We start from the raw sequence: 18,543 nt of genomic DNA, 5'->3' as shown, positions 1-18,543 counted from the left end.
CACGGACAATTGCCAAAGTCTTGACCGAGGAGTGGGTGTGTCGTTTTGGGGCGCCAAGGAGTATCCACTCCGACCAAGGTCGTAACTTCGAGTCAAACCTATTCAGGGAGTTATGTAGGCTTCTGCACATGCAGAAAACAAGGACATCCCCCTACCACCCCCAGTCAGATGGCCTGGTGGAGCGCTTTAATCGAACCCTTTTGTCCATGTTGGCTCTCTTTGTGGAGGACAATCAGTTAAACTGGGACACACTGTTGCCTTATGTTATGTTGGCCTATCGTAGTAGTGTGCATGCTAGCACCTCCTTCACCCCATATAAAGTACTGTTTGGACAGGAAATTGTTCTGCCAGTAGATATTATGCTGAAGGTGGGCAATCAGGAGTCCTGTGACTCGGTGGACAATTATGTGTCTAGGTTGCGGGATACATTGTCCACGGTGGTGGAAGCAGTTAAAAGGCACCAGGCCAGGGCCTCGGAACAGCAGAAAAAGTCCTATGACTTTAGGGCCAATTTTCAATATTATTCCGAGGGGGAATTGGTTTGGGTTCAGAATAAGGCCAGGAAGCGTGGGGTGTGTCCCAAGCTCCAGAGGCGGTACAAAGGTCCCTTTAGAGTGGTGGAGAGGGTGACCGATGTGCTTTATAGGCTAGTGCTAGTGGAGGGAGGGCCGGAGAGTGTGGTTCACTTCAACCGACTCAAACCTTTCACCTCTTCTTTGACAGCCCCGTTAAATCCAGTACCAGCATCCAGGAGATCTAATCCGAGGAGTGGGCCAAACCTGGCCAGCCGGCGTCAGTCCTCGGGGTTCCCGTTTGGTGCCAGTTGGGTCGGCCATCGATCGTCCAGCCGGGATGGCTCTGCGGGGGGGAGGCCACCACCGGAGGACCAGACAGGCGTTGATCGGGGGCCGGAGGACGCAGACGGAGCACAGGAGGAGCCAGTGGACCGGATCGGCGGCGAGGGTGGACCGGAGGACGCAGAAGGAGCACAGGAGGCCCCAGGAGACCAGACCGCCAGTGATCGGGGGCCGGAGGAAGCAGAGGGGACACAGGGGGCTCCTGCGGCGACTGAAGCTGCGCCCCAGTCGGAGGTGGTGGTGTCCAGTCCCGGGCTGCAGGAAGGTCGGCCTGCAGGGTCTGTCGAGGAGGGACGTCCAGTACGCCAGCGGAGGGTACCCCGTTGGTCTGTAGACTACGACATGTCGGCATAGGACTCGAGGACGAGTCCTTTCTTTAAGGGGGGGGAAAGTGTGATGTGAATGGGCCGAAGTGATGACGTCACGAGCAGGGACTCAAGTGGCTCATTATTGAACGCAGGTGTTTTTTGATTGTGTGCTGGATGAGACGCTGAGACTGTTTGATAAGCCAGTGGGTCTCAGAGATCGAGGTTGGAGCACGCACGCAGTAACCAGACTCTGTTAGGGCCCGGGGGGTGGGGTCGATCGTGGAGAGTTATCCGCCGGCGATGAAGACAAGCTAGATAGCCGTCCATAGTTCCCGGTAGCAAGAGGAGGGGAGGCTTAACCTCCTGGAGATAGTTAGGGACAGGACATAGAGGGTCTGAGTTACATCGCTCCCAAAAGACTTTATACTCGGCTCGTCCTCGCGGACACCGAGTACGTTACCAGGTTACCAATCCAACTGTATCCTGGAGGACCACCGTGTGCCGGAACATTCGTCCGGAGAGTGGACGGGGTCCAACGCTTCGACCCTCGGGGGGGGTCGCGCCGTGCGGCGAGTTAAGTCCACTGTTACCCACACTTGCACTTAATATAGGATTTTGTATTACAGTCTATTTTTATAACTGTGTAGGCCTACTGTATATATATATATTGTATATGGGATATTGTGTAATTTCTATTTACCTTATCTGTATGATATCGTGCCCTTAATTAACCTGCATATTCGACTAGTCCTTTTATATGCCCTATTTATTATATAGCCCAGGCTGGTATATATTGTATAGATATTGTGTGACCCATTGAAGGGGAACAGGGGAAGCAAGCGGGAGGGGTAATTCGGACCTGGGGGAGTCTGCTATAATTAGTGTGTTCAATTGATCCATTTTCTACCGGTGCCTATTTGGGAGTGTGATTAGCGGGTCGTGTGTGTGATTAGGCTTCCCCTTTGTATAAACGTGCCGTGCCTCTTAAAGAGGGTGTTTTGACGTGGGTTACTGTAATAGGATGTATCTATGCATGTTCATAATTGCGTGCCTCATATCAGAGGGTGACTGAGTTACGGTTGCAGACGACCTTTACGTGGTCCGATTAGTCCCCCCAATTAGAGACCCCTAGTACCTGTATGAATTAGGTGTTGTAATAAAGTGTCTTATTAGACGTGAGGCCGTACCAAGTGAGAGAGGTGGCGGAGGGTACAGCGAGAGGGTGGCTGATAGCGGTAGGCGAGGCCCTAGATATTCACATGGACCAGAGCTGGTCGGATAAAGTGTGTGTGACTATTGTTGTACAGTGTGCATGTACCGTACCTCGTTCAAACTAAGGGTTGTTGCCCAAATCTAAAGTGTGCTGTGAGATGTGCTCCACCTAGAGGTGAAGGGTTTACCTATAGATGTGATAGTGCTGTAGTGCTGTAATGTATAGAGTGATTAACTTAGAGGTGATATAAATTTACCTAGGGGACGTCTGTCTATACCTGCTGCATTCTCTGGTCCTGTTAAACCCTGCATGTCACAGAAGGGAAAGATGTATTGGCTTCATGGCTCATAGGTTTTAATTAATAGCTCAGATCATTGTTTAGCATAGGACTTAAATAAATAAAGTTGGTATCCCTTGTAAACCCGGTTGTGATGTTGGTTATTTCAGGCATCTGGATAAATAGCAGTTTCCCTGCTAAGTAGCAGTTTCTCCTGCTACTGGTATAACTCACGTATTTATTACAGTACTATTGGAGAGGAGGACGCAGGCTGCTGACTGATTATGAAATGCGCGGAGCATAATGTTGAGGCAGATTCACGTGTCACTGTACATCACTTCTGAAGTATAAACAAACTAGGTTATTATGTTTCACGTTTTTAACGCTGACTGATTATGAAATGCGCGGAGCATAATGTTGAGGCAGATTCACGCGACACTGTACATCACTTCTGAAGTATAAACAAACTAGGTTATTATGTTTCGCGTTTTTAACGCTGACTGATTATGAAATGGCAGAGCATAATGTTGAGGCAGATTCACTCGTCACTGTACATCACTTCTGAAGTATAAACAAACTAGCTGACTGAACTAGAAAGCGTAACGTTATTATGTTTCGCGTTTTTAACAACCAACTACCAGATTCACTCGTCACTGTACATCACTTCTGAAGTATAAAACTATACTGCTGTGACGATTTTGAATATCTTAACATGTATTTACGCCCATACAATTTTTTAGATGAATGATTGTGGATATAATATAGAAAACACATCATTATGATATTGTCAGATGGCGCAAAATACCAGATTCACGCGTCACTGTACATCACTTCTGAAGTATAAACAAACTATACTGCTGTGACGATTTTGAATATCTTAACATGTATTTACACCCATACAATTTTTTAGATGAATGATTGTGGATATAATATAGAAAACACATCATTATGATATTGTCAGATGGCGTTGTCAGATGTGTAGAATTCACCTACTTACAATTATGTACCTTACTGTACCTCTGCTTGCGCCTACAGCACAGCAGGTAATGGGCGTTAATCAATGAAACATGTAACCTACACCTACCGTACCTTACTGTACCTCTGCTTGCACCTACAGCACAGCAGGTAATGGCGTTAATCAATGAAACATGTAACCTACACCTACTGTACCTTACTGTACCTCTGCTTGCGCCTACAGCACAGCAGGTAATGGCGTTAATCAATGAAACATGTAACCTACACCTACTGTACCTTACTGTACCTCTGCTTGCGCCTACAGCACAGCAGGTAATGGCGTTAATCAATGAAACATGTAACCTACACCTACTGTACCTTACTGTACCTCTGCTTGCGCCTACAGCACAGCAGGTAATGGCGTTAATCAATGAAACATGTAACCTACACCTACTGTACCTTACTGTACCTCTGCTTGCGCCTACAGCACAGCAGGTAATGGCGTTAATCAATGAAACATGCGAATTGCTCTGTGCTGGCACAAAAGCTTGCACGTTGGCGGCAGGGTCCATAGTTAGTTAGTTAGTTAGTTAGGCAGTTAGTTATGGCGTTAAGTGATGCGGCGATAGCGATATGGCATTAACCAACAACAATGGGCATTAACCAACAACGCAAACACAACGAGGCATTAACCAACGAGCACCTCTCGAGCACCTCTCAGAGCACCTGGGGGAGCCTCATGCGCATGCGCGGCCGCGGTCACTCTCTGCCGCGTCTGCCGCGTCTCTCTCTGTTACTGACAACACACAGCGCGGATAAGGGCGTGTGCTAGGGCGGTCACGTGGCCGTGTGGCCAATCAGAGAAACGCTGAACGAAAAGCTGAACACAAGTAGGTTGCCTTTAATATTCACGAGAGGCGCGTGTTTCAGCAGCAGCGGCCGTCTTATTCCGAGGCGGCTCGTACTTATTAATCGATATGAATTGAAAATGGGGGACCCTGATGTAAACAAGACGAAAGTCTCTCTGGTCTGCATCCCCTTAACAATTTTCATATCAGTTACATCATCCAAGGTATTGTAATAAATACGTGAGTTATACCAGTAGCAGGAGAAACTGCTATGTAGCAGGGAAACGTTAGGTTATGGCTATAACCAAGTTCTGTTAGTTAGGGGTGACGCTTGGCATCACACTGCACTCCCTCGCGTACGTGCACGCGCACTGAATAAATTCCACAAAAATATACCTTTAATACCAGTATTAGTCTGACCACACCCCTCATCAGCTTACCTTCATAAGCAGGTGTGTGGTCACCTGCTCTCCTCCTTCCCAAGCTTTCACCACAAGGTGAGGTCAAGGGCTGCAGCGGCCGTCTGATGCCAAGCGTCACCCCTAACTAACAGAACTTGGTTATAGCCATAACCTAACGTTCTGTTCCGTTAGGTGCTCTGCTTGGCATCACACTGCACAAAGGGAGGCCAAGCGGAGCCGCTGGCTGACAAATACACCCCGCTGAAGGCCCCCCACAACCAACAGAACAGGGAGGGCCGAGCCCCCCCGACCCCCCCTAATGGAGGGCACCCTCCCTATTAGAGGTCTACCGAGAGGGCGACGGACCCGACCGCGCGAAGAGGCACTCAAGCAACTCAACACACAGGGTGAGCAGACCGTGGCTTGACCCCACGACTACACCCACGCACAACCCGCATGCCACCCAGGAACGAACGCAGGAAACAACCTCGTTACTGCCCCCAGAATCACGGGATCAAGGGCAAACCCAACCCCGTGGCAAGGCCGTAGCAGCGGAGCGCGAAGGAAGACCCAGACCCACCAAAAGGACTGGACTCCCTGGAATGGGGGCCCGGAGAAGTCCATGATGCCAGCATCAAGACCCCACCAGGTGGGCACCTAGTGACCCCGCCCCCCACATCGCCAGCGTATTCGGACAAAGGCCCCTCAGCCGAGCGGGCCCTGTCCTCCCCAACAGTACACCGCCTGGAACACAGGCCCTGCAAAAAGCAGACAGCATGGTCGTAACACACAAGAGTTAACCAACGGAAGCAGGCAGTGCACTGGGAAAAAGGACCAGGCAACAGGCCGTCAACCCAAGCCTGGAGACTGCGGACGAGGCAGGCGCCAGAAGGACAGCTGAACACAGCCGCCCCGGCGGAAGGGGCGTATGCTGGCGTTGTCGCATAACCAAGCCTTTAAACAGCATGTCAGAAGTGGGATTCAACCCATGCCTCTAATCAGAGACCAGAAGCCCCATTGCTATGGAAGGTTCACCTTGAGTCTGGCTCCTTAGACCACTCGGCCATTCCGACAGCTGCCCACAGAAAAGGCCCATACGATCGGCAGACGTCATGAACGTGCAGGGGCACCCTCAACCGGAGAACCGGGAGTTGACACTGCAGCAACACACCAGAGAACCAACCACCTAGGCATTACCCCATGCAATGGTTGGTCCCATAACCCCTCAGGAAAGAAACCCCAAAACACACCTGCGGCACCGCCGCAGCCCGCGTTCTGGTTTCCAACAGGGCTATCCCAGGCCTACGGGTCAACGAACATTACCCTGGACCGGGCCCGGTGATACGGGGGGCACAGGGTCCCCCGAGGAGGTTAAAACCACCCCAACAGGCCCCTCAGCGCCAAGCGCAAGAGAAGAGCGTAAAAATGGAAGACCAGCCCCAGCACCCCGCACTCGGTATTCCCAGGAGGTCACCCAACCAAGTACCAACCAAGACCAACCCGCACAGCGGCCGAGATCCGACGAGATCGGGCGCGTACAGGTCGGCACGGCCGTAAGCCATTACGACAGTGCAGAATACAACGCACCTAACAAGGGTTCCATAACGCTCAACCCTGTGACACCCGGACCGACCTAGCATTTTTCCCCCTGAAAAAACCCCAAGTCCCTCAGGGTACCAGAACAGCAGATCTGCATCCCCAGCGGACAACGGGTGCAACTGATCTGGACCAGCGCGACCAGAACCAGTCCCATGCCCTAATCACGCCGACCTGCCAACCCCAGGAGAAGGGGCAGATATGCGTGTTGATCCCAACATAAAAAGAAGGCGCCACCCAGACGTGTCGGTATGAACCGCGCCCGGTGGCCCACCCCTAGGGCGTGAGACCCTTCCCCATATGTCCAGACCCATTCCGTCATCATCCCCTGACATGAACGGGAACCCATCGACAACCACACAGGGTGTCGGAAGAGGAAAAAAACCCCATCCCAATTGCTTCATAAAAACGCTGTTTCACCCAAGCAATCAAGGCGCGCCAGTCAGCCAATGCCCCAAAAGCACATCCTGAGCTAGCACTATGTGTGCGTTTGGACATACCCACATCAACAATAGGCCGTTTAGACCACCATATTGAATCCCCAAGACGCCCAGGCAAACGACAAGAGGGGCGAGATGCAATCAACTCCATGAATGAATGAATGAAAAAGTTTACCCAACAGACTGCAGAAAGGGTACAACCCAGTACGGCAATACACACAATAGGTTAAGGGGAGGCAGACCTGAGAAAGACGTTAGTCTTGTTTCCATCAGGGACCCTCATTTCCAATCCATCATAGACACATTCAACTCTTTATAAAAATAAAGAAAAGGCATCACCCGTATGACCCAACTGCACAGCTGGGAGTAAAAACCCTGTTTTTCACATGATTTCAATCCAGTCACTCTTTTTAATCAGAGTGTAAGACCAGACCCTCCCAGAAACACCTTCCCACATGAGACTATGGTCAAGAAAAACATATGTAAACTGTGAGTCACGTGACCAATTGACTCAAGTTTGACACATAAACCGGGCGCAGTAGAACTGTGAGCCCTACGCCCAACCTCGACATCTTTAAGACACCAGCTCATGGAAGGCGTCGCCATAGCAACACCGCTACAACGGGCGGGGAAAACCTACCGGATCCTGTCATGTAACAGGAGTCGGTAGAATACCCCTCCCCCCCCTCCCCCCCTTGCCAAGCACTGGCTTGGCCCTGACTGGCTCAGCAGAAGAGATCAAAAATCCCCTAAACCAATCAAGTGGGAAAGGAGGGGTTTATTCGACACCCCCTCCCGAAAACACACCCTTAATCCCTACACACAGAAAAACAACCGTAGCCATCTTGAAAAACCTCCGGTAGAAAGCAAAGCATAGCGAAGCTAATACAATGTCCGCTACCCACAAAATGTATAAAAGGTTTTACAACAAAACACAAGTCGCCTGTGCGTGAATCCTATACCCGTTGCCTATGTCGTACATAGGAAAAAACGCTGATCGAGAGTAAACGGCTAGGCCGTGAAATGTGTGCGTACGAGTATTACTGCAACTAAACAACACAGCATTGTGAAACACATATACTTAGTTAAAGCAATGGAATAACACCAGTTCTAACTGCATGTGGAGCATCAAGCTAAATAGAACCTATTACCGAGTGTACGTTGCAGACCTTGCTTAACCTCGTAACACAACACAACTCATCCCACAACGTAAAAAAGGGCAGATTCATATATACACAACCCCACCATATGATTTGTTTGAAGAAACACACAGTTTGTTCGGCCAAAACACAGTCCCCCTCCATCGGGGAACTTTTTTATTTAATAACTAAATCGTGTCAAGGCACAAAATCATAGAGGGGCCGGGGAGGGTGTAGGAGAGGGGACACAGAGGGGAAAAAGTCACTCTTAACGGCGTCTGCCACCTCGCGCCGCTCGAGTCTTGCCACCCCGAGGAGCCCCGGAGGGACGGTAGGTTACAGTCTGCTGGACACGACGTTCCCTACCGTCTCCTCCGGTCTGGGATGGGCCGGCGGTGGCCGAAGCGCCATGTCGTCCCCTGGCCCTCTTGGCAGGGCCAGCAGCGGCGGCGGAGGCAGTGGTAGCGGCGACGGAGACAGCTCGACGTCGCGGAAGCCTTCTGACTCCACCGGCAAGGACGGGAGGCGGAAAATGGGGTTGGAGAATGGACCTCTCCTCTGCCATCTCTCTGCATGTTGAGGTCATCAACCGCAGGGCCTTCCCGAACAGGCCAGCGTCGGAGAGGGCGGCCGTCAGAAGAGGAGCTCTCTTCTTCTCTGGCACACGGGCCTGCTCCAGCCAAAGGTGACGCTGGCCCAGGGTGGCCAGGGCGCGCACTTTCCCCATGGCTATGGCCAGCACCTGGGAAAGGTGCAGGACAGCTCCCGCAGCCTGGGTGATCTGATCGCATTTCACCTCGGTCAGATCCGTGCCGCCCGTCATTATCCCCGATACAAATCTAGCCAGGTGGGCGATGTTAGACGCCGCAGCCAGCGATTGTGTACCAGCGATAAATGACTGGTCACCCCAATAAGCCAATCGCCTAGCCGATTTCCCCTGGAGGACCGGCTTGCATAGTGGTTCCCACACCATATCCGGACAGAGGAGCGCGGCCATCGGACTGTCAAGCCGAGGCACGCCCTCCCCCATACCTTTGACCAACCCCGCTACCCGCGTAACTGGTACGTAGGTAGGAGTTAGTCCCATGATGTTGGTCACCGCCTGACCCCGACGAACATAGGCCCCCATCGATGGGAAAAATGGGTAGACAACGTCCACCCCTCTCACTGGGGGACGCTGCCAGGGATGGCCTATGAGGTCATCAGGGACAGGTGCAGGCAATGGCAGCGGCAGCGGCACGCCGTTTGCGGCGGCGGCTACCGCCATGAGCTCGGGAAACAAGGCCCGCAGTTCCCCCTGCGAACCTTCCTCCACCGACCCCGCATCCCTCACATACAGCAGGCTGCGACTGGTCAAGGAGCCACAGTCTGATGTGGCCGACAGTAGGGCATCCTGCCGATGAGGCCAAGGTGGTTCCTCGACATCCTCGAACAGGGCGCCCCATGGAGCCATTTCCCCCCCCTCCGGGGTCTCCTGAGGAGGGATACTCTCCTCCACGGGGCCCTCATACAAAAATCCGTCCGCCTCGTCCATGAAGTCCTCAGTCTCCATTGGAAATCCCGAGCCGGACGCATCTTCGCTGGTCTCCAGCAGCTCCCCAAACCCAGGCCGTTCGCGTCTGCACGCCACCATCTTGCGACGCGAGCGAGCAGACGCGAAAAGTTTGCGTCGCAAATCCCCTGGCTCCAAAACAACCCCCCGTTCACCAACGGGCGATTCCCCAGAACCAGAGGAACCAGAGTCGAGATCAGGCCATCGCCGGAGCGACGGCACCGAACCCTCGGCTCTTCGGTGAGGCAAACTATCCACCGGCAGTCTCCCGGGCTGGGTCGGCAACCACGAGAGTGGCAACAGCCCAGCACCGAGGCGCACGACGGAGACGGGAATGGAGAACCGGTGGTGAAGAGTAGGTCTAGCGGGTCTACTCTCCGCGGAATACATTATGACCCAACCTTTTCTTGTACAACAGATGTGAGAGAAGAAAAAATTAAGCACAATGTAAACCAGTCACAACTCTTTTCAACTAACAACACGTCAAGTGGGGTACTACCGAGGCACTTCCTTGTGGTGAAAGCGAGAAGGAGGAGAGCAGGTGACCACACACCTGCTTATGAAGGTAAGCTGATGAGGGGTGTGGTCAGACTAATACTGGTATTAAAGGTATATTTTTGTGGAATTTATTCAGTGCGCGTGCACGTACGCGAGGGAGTGCAGTGTGATGCCAAGCAGAGCCCCTAACGGAACAGAACTGCTATTTATCCAAATGCCTGAAATAACCAACTGCACAACCGGGTTACAAGGAATACCAACTTTATTTCATCAAGGTCCTATGCTAAACAATGATACGAGATCTATTAATTAAAACCTATGAGCCATGAAGCCGATACGAATTTCCCCTCCGAGACATGACAGGGTTTAACAGAACCAGATAATGCAGCAGGTATAGCCAGGCGTCCCCTAGGTAAATTATATCACCTCTAAGTTAAGCACACTATAAATTACAGCACTTCTATATAGGTAAACCCTTCACCTCTAGGTAGAGCACATCTCACAGCACACTTTTATATGGGCAACAACCCTTAGTTTGAATGAGGTACGGTACATACACAATGCACTTACAATAGTCACACACACACACTCTATCCGACCAGCTGGTCCATGTGAATATTTAGGGCATCGCCTCCCGCTACCAGCCAACTCTCTCGCTGTAAATCCTCCGCCACCCCTCTCTCTTGGTACGGCCTCATGCCCAATAGGACACTTTATTACAACACCTAAGTAATTCATACAGGGGACTAGGGGTCTCTAATTGGGGGGACTAATCGGGCACCGTAAAGGTCGTCTGCAGACGTAACTCAGTCACCCTCTATATGAGGCACGCAATTGTGAACATGCATATATCCTATCACAGTGACACACGTCAAAACACCCTCCTTAAGAGGCACTGCGCGCTATACAAAGTAGATGCCTAATCACACACACGGCCCGCTAATCACACTCTCAAATAGGCACTCATAGATAATAGATCAACTGTACACACTAATTATGGAAGACTCCCCAGGTCCTAATTACCCCTCCCTCTTGCTTCCCCTGTTGTTAGGGTTTGTAACCGACCTCAAACGCAACGGCACAGAGAGAGTTGTTCAGAGTTAGCCAAAGCAAGGGCGTATTTATTTTCAGAGTTACAAGATGGAATGAAATTGAGCAACCGAACAAACGGGGAGTCTGGCATGTGAAGGTTGTTGCGGCTCTGCAGATACTCCCAGTAGGTGGTGGTGAGGAATTGGCTTGTGACGTCTGAAGCGGCTCTGCAGATCCTCCCAGCTTTCACTCCCGGTGGAAACGGAGAGAGAGAGAAATCTGAGTTAGCCCAGCGCACAACAGAAACAGAGAGGTGACTGATCCAGTATATATCCAAGTGACTTGATCTTCGGTGTACCACACACAGTTAGCAGAGTCCAGAGAAAAAACAATACGGTAATCCAAAGTGTAAATCCAACACAAAAACAGGTGAGAACAGTACAAACAAAAACGGGATCTCTCCGGTGTTTCACAAACACACAAAAAACTGATGATCTGTTTCCAAAAACTCACCTGAGCGCAACGCGTAAAGCGGGCAGATAACGAGGCGCAGCTCAGAACGGGAAACCAGGTTCTCCACAGGGATTCTCCACGAAAGTCCTGGAGAGCAAAAGACAGCAAACAGCGACGGGGAAGGCAGGCAAATGCAGGAGTATTCAGAGCAGTAGTACACAAAACGACCCGGCATCGAATGACAGAAGGTCAGAGTATATGAAGCCTCTGGGGCGCTGATTAGAACACACATCAGGTGCGTGATGGCAATTGATACTTGACTTAGAAGTGTGCGTTCGGCAACGGACCAATCATCACAGAATCCTCACAGTACCTTAAAGGAACGGAGCGTGTGGCCGGGAACGGACCAATCATCACAGTACTTTAAGAAGCCTGTGGTGGGGAAAGAACCAATCCTCACAGTACCCCCCCCCTCCACGGGAGCCACCCGGCGACCCACTCGGCCCCGGCCTGCCCGGACGGGACCGAAGGAAGCCGGCGATCAGGGGCACTGGAGAGGGGGACAAAGACAGAGACCCGGAGAGGGGGACCGGAGACGGGGACAGCGGACCGGCGAGGGAGGCCGGAGACGGGGACTGGGGCCCGACAGCGGAGGCCGGGCACGGGGACAGAGGACCGGCAAGGGAGGCCGGAGACGGGGACTGGGACCCGGTGAGGGGGCTGGACGGCACCTGAAGACACTGGGCACGACAGGAGGGGCCCCACCCCCTGATGGTGCCGGAGGACCAGGCGACGTGGGGCTCATGCAGCGCGAGCCAAGGCCTGCCCAGGACCACAGGGACAAGAGGAGAGCTGGTGATGAAAAACTGGAGTCTTTCAACGTGGTTACCAGCAATGGTGAGAAGGACTGGACAGGTGCGTTGAGTGACGTCAGCCAGGCGGCGATGATCCAGCGCGAAGACCTCCAAGGGCCTCTCGAGGTCCTCAAGTGGAATGTTGGCCCGGGTGGCAAACCCAACGTCCATGAAACTCCCATCAGCACCAGAGTCAATGAGTGCACCCACCGTCGCCCGCTGGTCCGCCCAGGCTAGGGTGACGTCCGCCAGACGGTTAGGTGGTGCACGGGTGGGGGAACAGGAAAAACGGCTTACCAGGATCTCCCGGGGTCCCGGCGAGCCTGGTCTTCTTGGCCGGGTCGTAATGTTAGGGTTTGTAACCGACCTCAAACGCAACGGCACAGAGAGAGTTGTTCAGAGTTAGCCAAAGCAAGGGCGTATTTATTTTCAGAGTTACAAGATGGAATGAAGTTGAGCAACCGAACAAACGGGGAATCTGGCATGTGAAGGTTGTTGCGGCTCTGCAGATACTCCCAGTAGGTGGTGGTGAGGAATTGGCTTGTGACGTCTGAAGCGGCTCTGCAGATCCTCCCAGCTTTCACTCCCGGTGGAAACGGAGAGAGAGAAATCTGAGTTAGCCCAGCGCACAACAGAAACAGAGAGGTGACTGATCCAGTATATATCCAAGTGACTTGATCTTCGGTGTACCACACACAGTTAGCAGAGTCCAGAGAAAAAACAATACGGTAATCCAAAGTGTAAATCCAACACAAAAACAGGTGAGAACAGTACAAACAAAAACGGGATCTCTTCGGTGTTTCACAAACACACAAAAAACTGATGATCCAAAAGAACTGTTTCCAAAAACTCACCAGAGCGCAACGCGTAAAGCGGGCAGATAACGAGGCGCAGCTCAGAACGGGAAACCAGGTTCTCCACAGGGATTCTCCACGAAAGTCCTGGAGAGCAAAAGACAGCAAACAGCGACGGGGAAGGCAGGCAAATGCAGGAGTATTCAGAGCAGTAGTACACAAAACGACCCGGCATCGAATGACAGAAGGTCAGAGTATATGAAGCCTCTGGGGCGCTGATTAGAACACACATCAGGTGCGTGATGGCAATTGATACTTGACTTAGAAGTGTGCGTTCGGCAACGGACCAATCATCACAGAATCCTCACAGTACCTTAAAGGAACGGAGCGTGTGGCCGGGAACGGACCAATCATCACAGTACTTTAAGAAGCCTGTGGTGGGGAAAGAACCAATCCTCACACCTGTTCCCCTTCAATTGGTCACACAATATAAATACAACATATACCAGCCTGGGCTATATAATAAATAGGGCATATAAAGGACTAGCCAATATGCAGGTTAATTAAGGGCACGATATCATACAGATAATGTAACTAGAACATACACAATATACCATATACAATATATATATATTAGAGCTGGGCCGTTAACGGCGTTAACGTGCTGCGTTAACGCTATACTAGTATCGCGCGATAATATAATTAACGCATTAATCTAAATTTTTTTTTTTTTTTTTTTTTTTTTTACCTTTATTTACCCAGGGTAAGTTCGCTGAGCGCAGATGCTCTTTTTCAGGAACGCCCTGCTTCACATTCACACAGTTCCATTCACACCTGGGAGCTGCCCAGTACAACCACAGTTGACACCATTGGCCACTGAGCAACTCCACTGGAGCAGTTGATTCAAGCCATGTCACATAGTTCAAGTTTGAAATGATTCTTTCTGTTTTGCTCCTGAGAGTGCTAGATACTGTACTGTACTGGTAATATTATTTATTTGTGTTAACTTCTGAATAAAACAACTTCTTATACTAAATGCGAGAACCTCCGTCCTATAAGTTTGATAAACAACAACACCAAAATCCTTAGTAAAATCTTGGCCAAAAGAATAGAGAACGTACTCCCAGAGATAGTGGGAGATGATCAAAATGGATTCATAAAAGGGAGACAGGGATTTCACAATGTTAGACGGGTCTTCAACATCCTATACAACCAAAAAGGAGAGAGGGACACAGGTCTTCTCTCGCTCGATGCGGAGAAGGCCTTCGATAGGGTGGAATGGGCTTATCTTTTTGATGTTATTGATCGATTTGGATTTGGAAATTACTTTTGTAACTGGATCAAATACTACACCTAAACTCTGTAGCTGAGGTACAAACAAACGAAGTGACATCTAAACCCTTTAATATCACCAGGGGGTGCCCTCAAGGCTTGCCTTTATCACCGCTCCTGTTCATTTTAGCTATCGAACCGTTAGCAATAGCAATCAGGGCTAACAGACAGCTACATGGGATTGAAATCGGTAATAACGATCACAGAATAGCCCTTTTTGCGGACGATGTCATTTTGTTCCTAAAAAACCTAGATACATCGATACCTGCACTGCTCGATATAATTGATCAGTTCGGTAGTATCTCTGGATATAAACTAAACGCCTCAAAATCATCACTTATGCTGCTTAATGACAACGAGAGAAAAACCGCTGACCAACAAAAATGTCCTTTCAAGCTCTCGAACAGCTTCACTTATCTGGGCATCAAAATAATACCCCAAATAGAAAATATAGCATCAATAAACTATGAACCTATGATAGACTCTGTATTCAAATCCATAGAGAGATGGATGTTCTTGCCCATCTCTGTGATAGGGAGGATAAACATACTAAAGATGTCCATACTACCAAAGTTCCTATACTTATTTCAAAATATCCCTCTGGCACCACCGGTAAGAATGTTCGGAAAGATTGCGTCTCTCATCTCAAAATGTATATGGCGCAAGAAATGTCCTAGAGTCCGCCTATCTCTGTTGTATCTTCCATTCGATGCAGGGGGGTTGACCTGTCCTAACCACCTTCATTGGTATTACCTGGCTGCACAATTGAGAACTGTAATGTTTTATTTTTCTAAGGAAGAACCACCATCATGGATGGGAGTGGAAGCATACCCAATGCAACTACCACTACATTTATACATGTATTCAGCTGAGCCAAAATATCTAAGAAAACATACTACACACCCCATAGTGCTCAACATGATTAATGTATGGTATGAGGTAAAGAAATTTATGAAAATAAACAACTCCATGTCGCAATTCAGCCCAATCTGGGGAAACGTCTCATTTAAACCAGGCAAACTGGATGCCGGATTCAAACTATGGACAAAAGAAGGAATAAGTAAAATATCTGACCTTTACAAAGATGGGGTCTTGATACCTTTTGAGGAACTATCAATAAAATACAACATCCCAAGGAAGCATTTTTTTAAATACTTGCAACTGAGAAGTTTCATTTCCTCTCTACAAAACTGGCAATTCCTACACTTTCATCTTTAGAAAAAATTATCATCAAGAACTGCAATAGCAAAGGCCTGTTATCAATGTTCTATAACTGGATTGTATCTGGTTCAGACGAGACGTCATTATCTAGATTGGAGTCATGGAGGCTGGACTTGGGAGAGGAGATCTCAAATGAGGACTGGAACAGAGCATGCGAGGAGGCTCAGACACAAACAGCCAACACTAGCTTAAAACTACTTCAATACAAATGGCTGATGCGGACTTATATAACCCCTGTCAAACTGAATAAATACAACAGCAACACACCAGATAGGTGCTTTAAATGTACCAAGGATCGGGGAACTTTTATACATTGTATTTGGGAATGTGACAAAATCAAGAAGTTCTGGGGGGAGGTGGTGAATAAAATCAAAGATATCCTGTCAGTGAATATCCCACTAGACTCCAAAATGATATTGTTACATTTATATCCAATAAATCTGAACCTGAGAACCAAACAATTAAAATTTATTGATTTTGCTATACTACAGGCAAAAAGAACAATAGTGTAACTGAGGGGTACAATTCCCTGACTGTATTAATAAGTATGGTATCATTAAACCACTACTGTCTTATGTACATTACTACTGGCCATACAGTACACAGGTATCTTATGATGAACACTTCCCACAATGACTCGGTTCCACACAAAACTGGGTTTAAGTATTTATTAGCAGCAATGATAGTACATAATATACTTTACTTTGGATGCGCTTATAAGGCAAAGGAATGTGCGTAGGCAAATCAATAACGTATGTCCATTCTCATATTACGCAGGAGATAATAATACAACCTGAATCTTAGGAATTATATCTATGGTACTCTGGTAAGATAGCGGGAGATACTGGTAGGGTCCCTCCGGTCGTAAGCCAGCAAGGGGAGAGGATTTGTCGGTAGTAGAGTCTGGGTCAACGATGATAAAGAGACTCCAAGTACAGGAGACAGTGCAATAATCTCTTGATCCGCAGACGAATACAGCTGTTCTCCGTAGCATGCAGCTCCGCATGGAAGAAAGCTAGCCGGCCTCAGGCTTCTGAGAGGCGGGCTCGACGTGGCTCCTCACAGGGTAAATCCCACACAATTGTGGGTGTAAGCGATTCTCCGCTCCATCAATTACAGGACCAAAAGCAAATATAATCCAGCCGAAAAGGGCTATGCAGTCGTCGGTAGGTTATCCAGTGTACATGATCCACACAGTCCTCGTCTAGGGCTCCTCGGGTGAAAGCGCCAGGGTAAGCAGCCCAGCCTGGATAAGCACACTAGCTGGTACGAGGAAACGTTGGTGATGCTGGTCACTGTAGAACGGTAGCCGCACGATACACTATACATAAATAGACTATTACTGAATTAATAGAATAGGTCGAACTCGACGGTACAGCGTTAAACTCTGATACTTCAGTTATTAATTCGCACGCGGTCTCAATGCTCTATTTGGGGCCAAACAGGCCATACTTCACCGCACGTTGTATCGTGGGTGAGGCTTCAACTTATTGAGTAACTCTACTTCTGTATTCACCTGCGCCGTATTTATACTAGTACCAGCTTTATTCCTGTCTCATATCCTTGCGCAGAACCGTTCATGTCCAGGCAAGTCTTTGGCGGTGACTTTGAACCAGACCTTGGGGGTATGGCAATGGCGCCTAATGGACCGCTGTCCAATAGGAGAACGAAATATTATGGTCTGTACTAGGCTAAAGGGATATTCCGTGTATATGTACAAGGAATACACAAGGGATATCAAACGATATACAAATATTATGCAATATATATCAATCAATAAATATATATATTCGGTTTAATCTGATCCTTCATAACAAATAGCTTTCAATTGGAAGAAAATAGACGCACCCACAATCGGTGCTTGGATTAAAAACATGGCACAATGCATGTCTATGGAGAGAATAACGTATATCCTCAGGAACAATATAGAGATTTACGAGGATATATGGAAACCATTTAATGAATATCTGAGAAGGGAAGATATAGGAGGGCTGCTATAGGATGAGTCCCCCCGCTCTCTCCCGCGGTCAGCCGTGACCCGGACCCCGGGAGAGACCGGAGACACGTCAGTGAAGGTGTTGTAAAGATGTCATTTATTTTTATTTCTTTATTTATTTTTATTTTTACGTACATTTTCTTTTCCTCTTTTCAAATATTTATATTTGTGTACGAGCTATTCTAATGGAGGTACCAATGAATGTACATATTATTTCTGTATGAGAACAGTAAAAACAAAACCAAAGATGCTAAGAGAGAGAAAAGGGGAGGGGGAGGGGGGTATGTGGGTATATGTATAATCTTGTGGAGAAAAGGAATTAAGAATAACTGACTACAATGAAAACCTGAAATGTGTACTGTAAAACCCAATAAAAATATTGTACTAGAAGAAAAGGGAGGTTTAAAGGAAATAGAAGGATACGGGAGGAAGGAGGTTCAAGGAGGGTCCCTGGACCCATGACACGCATATTTACCTGAGTCAGAATTTAATTTTTTTAGAGAAAGTATTATAATTTGATATGATAGTTTAAGGACGACATACACTAAGTATTAGTACCAAGTATCTGGGAAACCAACTGATGTGGGATTAATAACCAAGGATGATGGGGTATATATGTATGTAAAACAAAATGCAAGGTAAACTGAGTTTAAAACGTTTCTATATATCCCTGTTCAAGGAAGATATACATATCGTCATTGGATTTTGTACAGGCCAACGAATGTGCGATTACTATTCAAAGAATGACTTAGTCAATAATTGTATATATTCTTCTTTC

This window comes from Notolepis coatsorum (assembly GCF_963971535.1).
Source record: "Notolepis coatsorum genome assembly, chromosome: 7".
In the NCBI taxonomy this organism is placed as follows: domain Eukaryota; kingdom Metazoa; phylum Chordata; class Actinopteri; order Aulopiformes; family Paralepididae; genus Notolepis; species Notolepis coatsorum.
The sequence above is the reverse complement of the archived record's forward strand: the minus strand, read 5'-3'. Positions refer to the sequence as shown.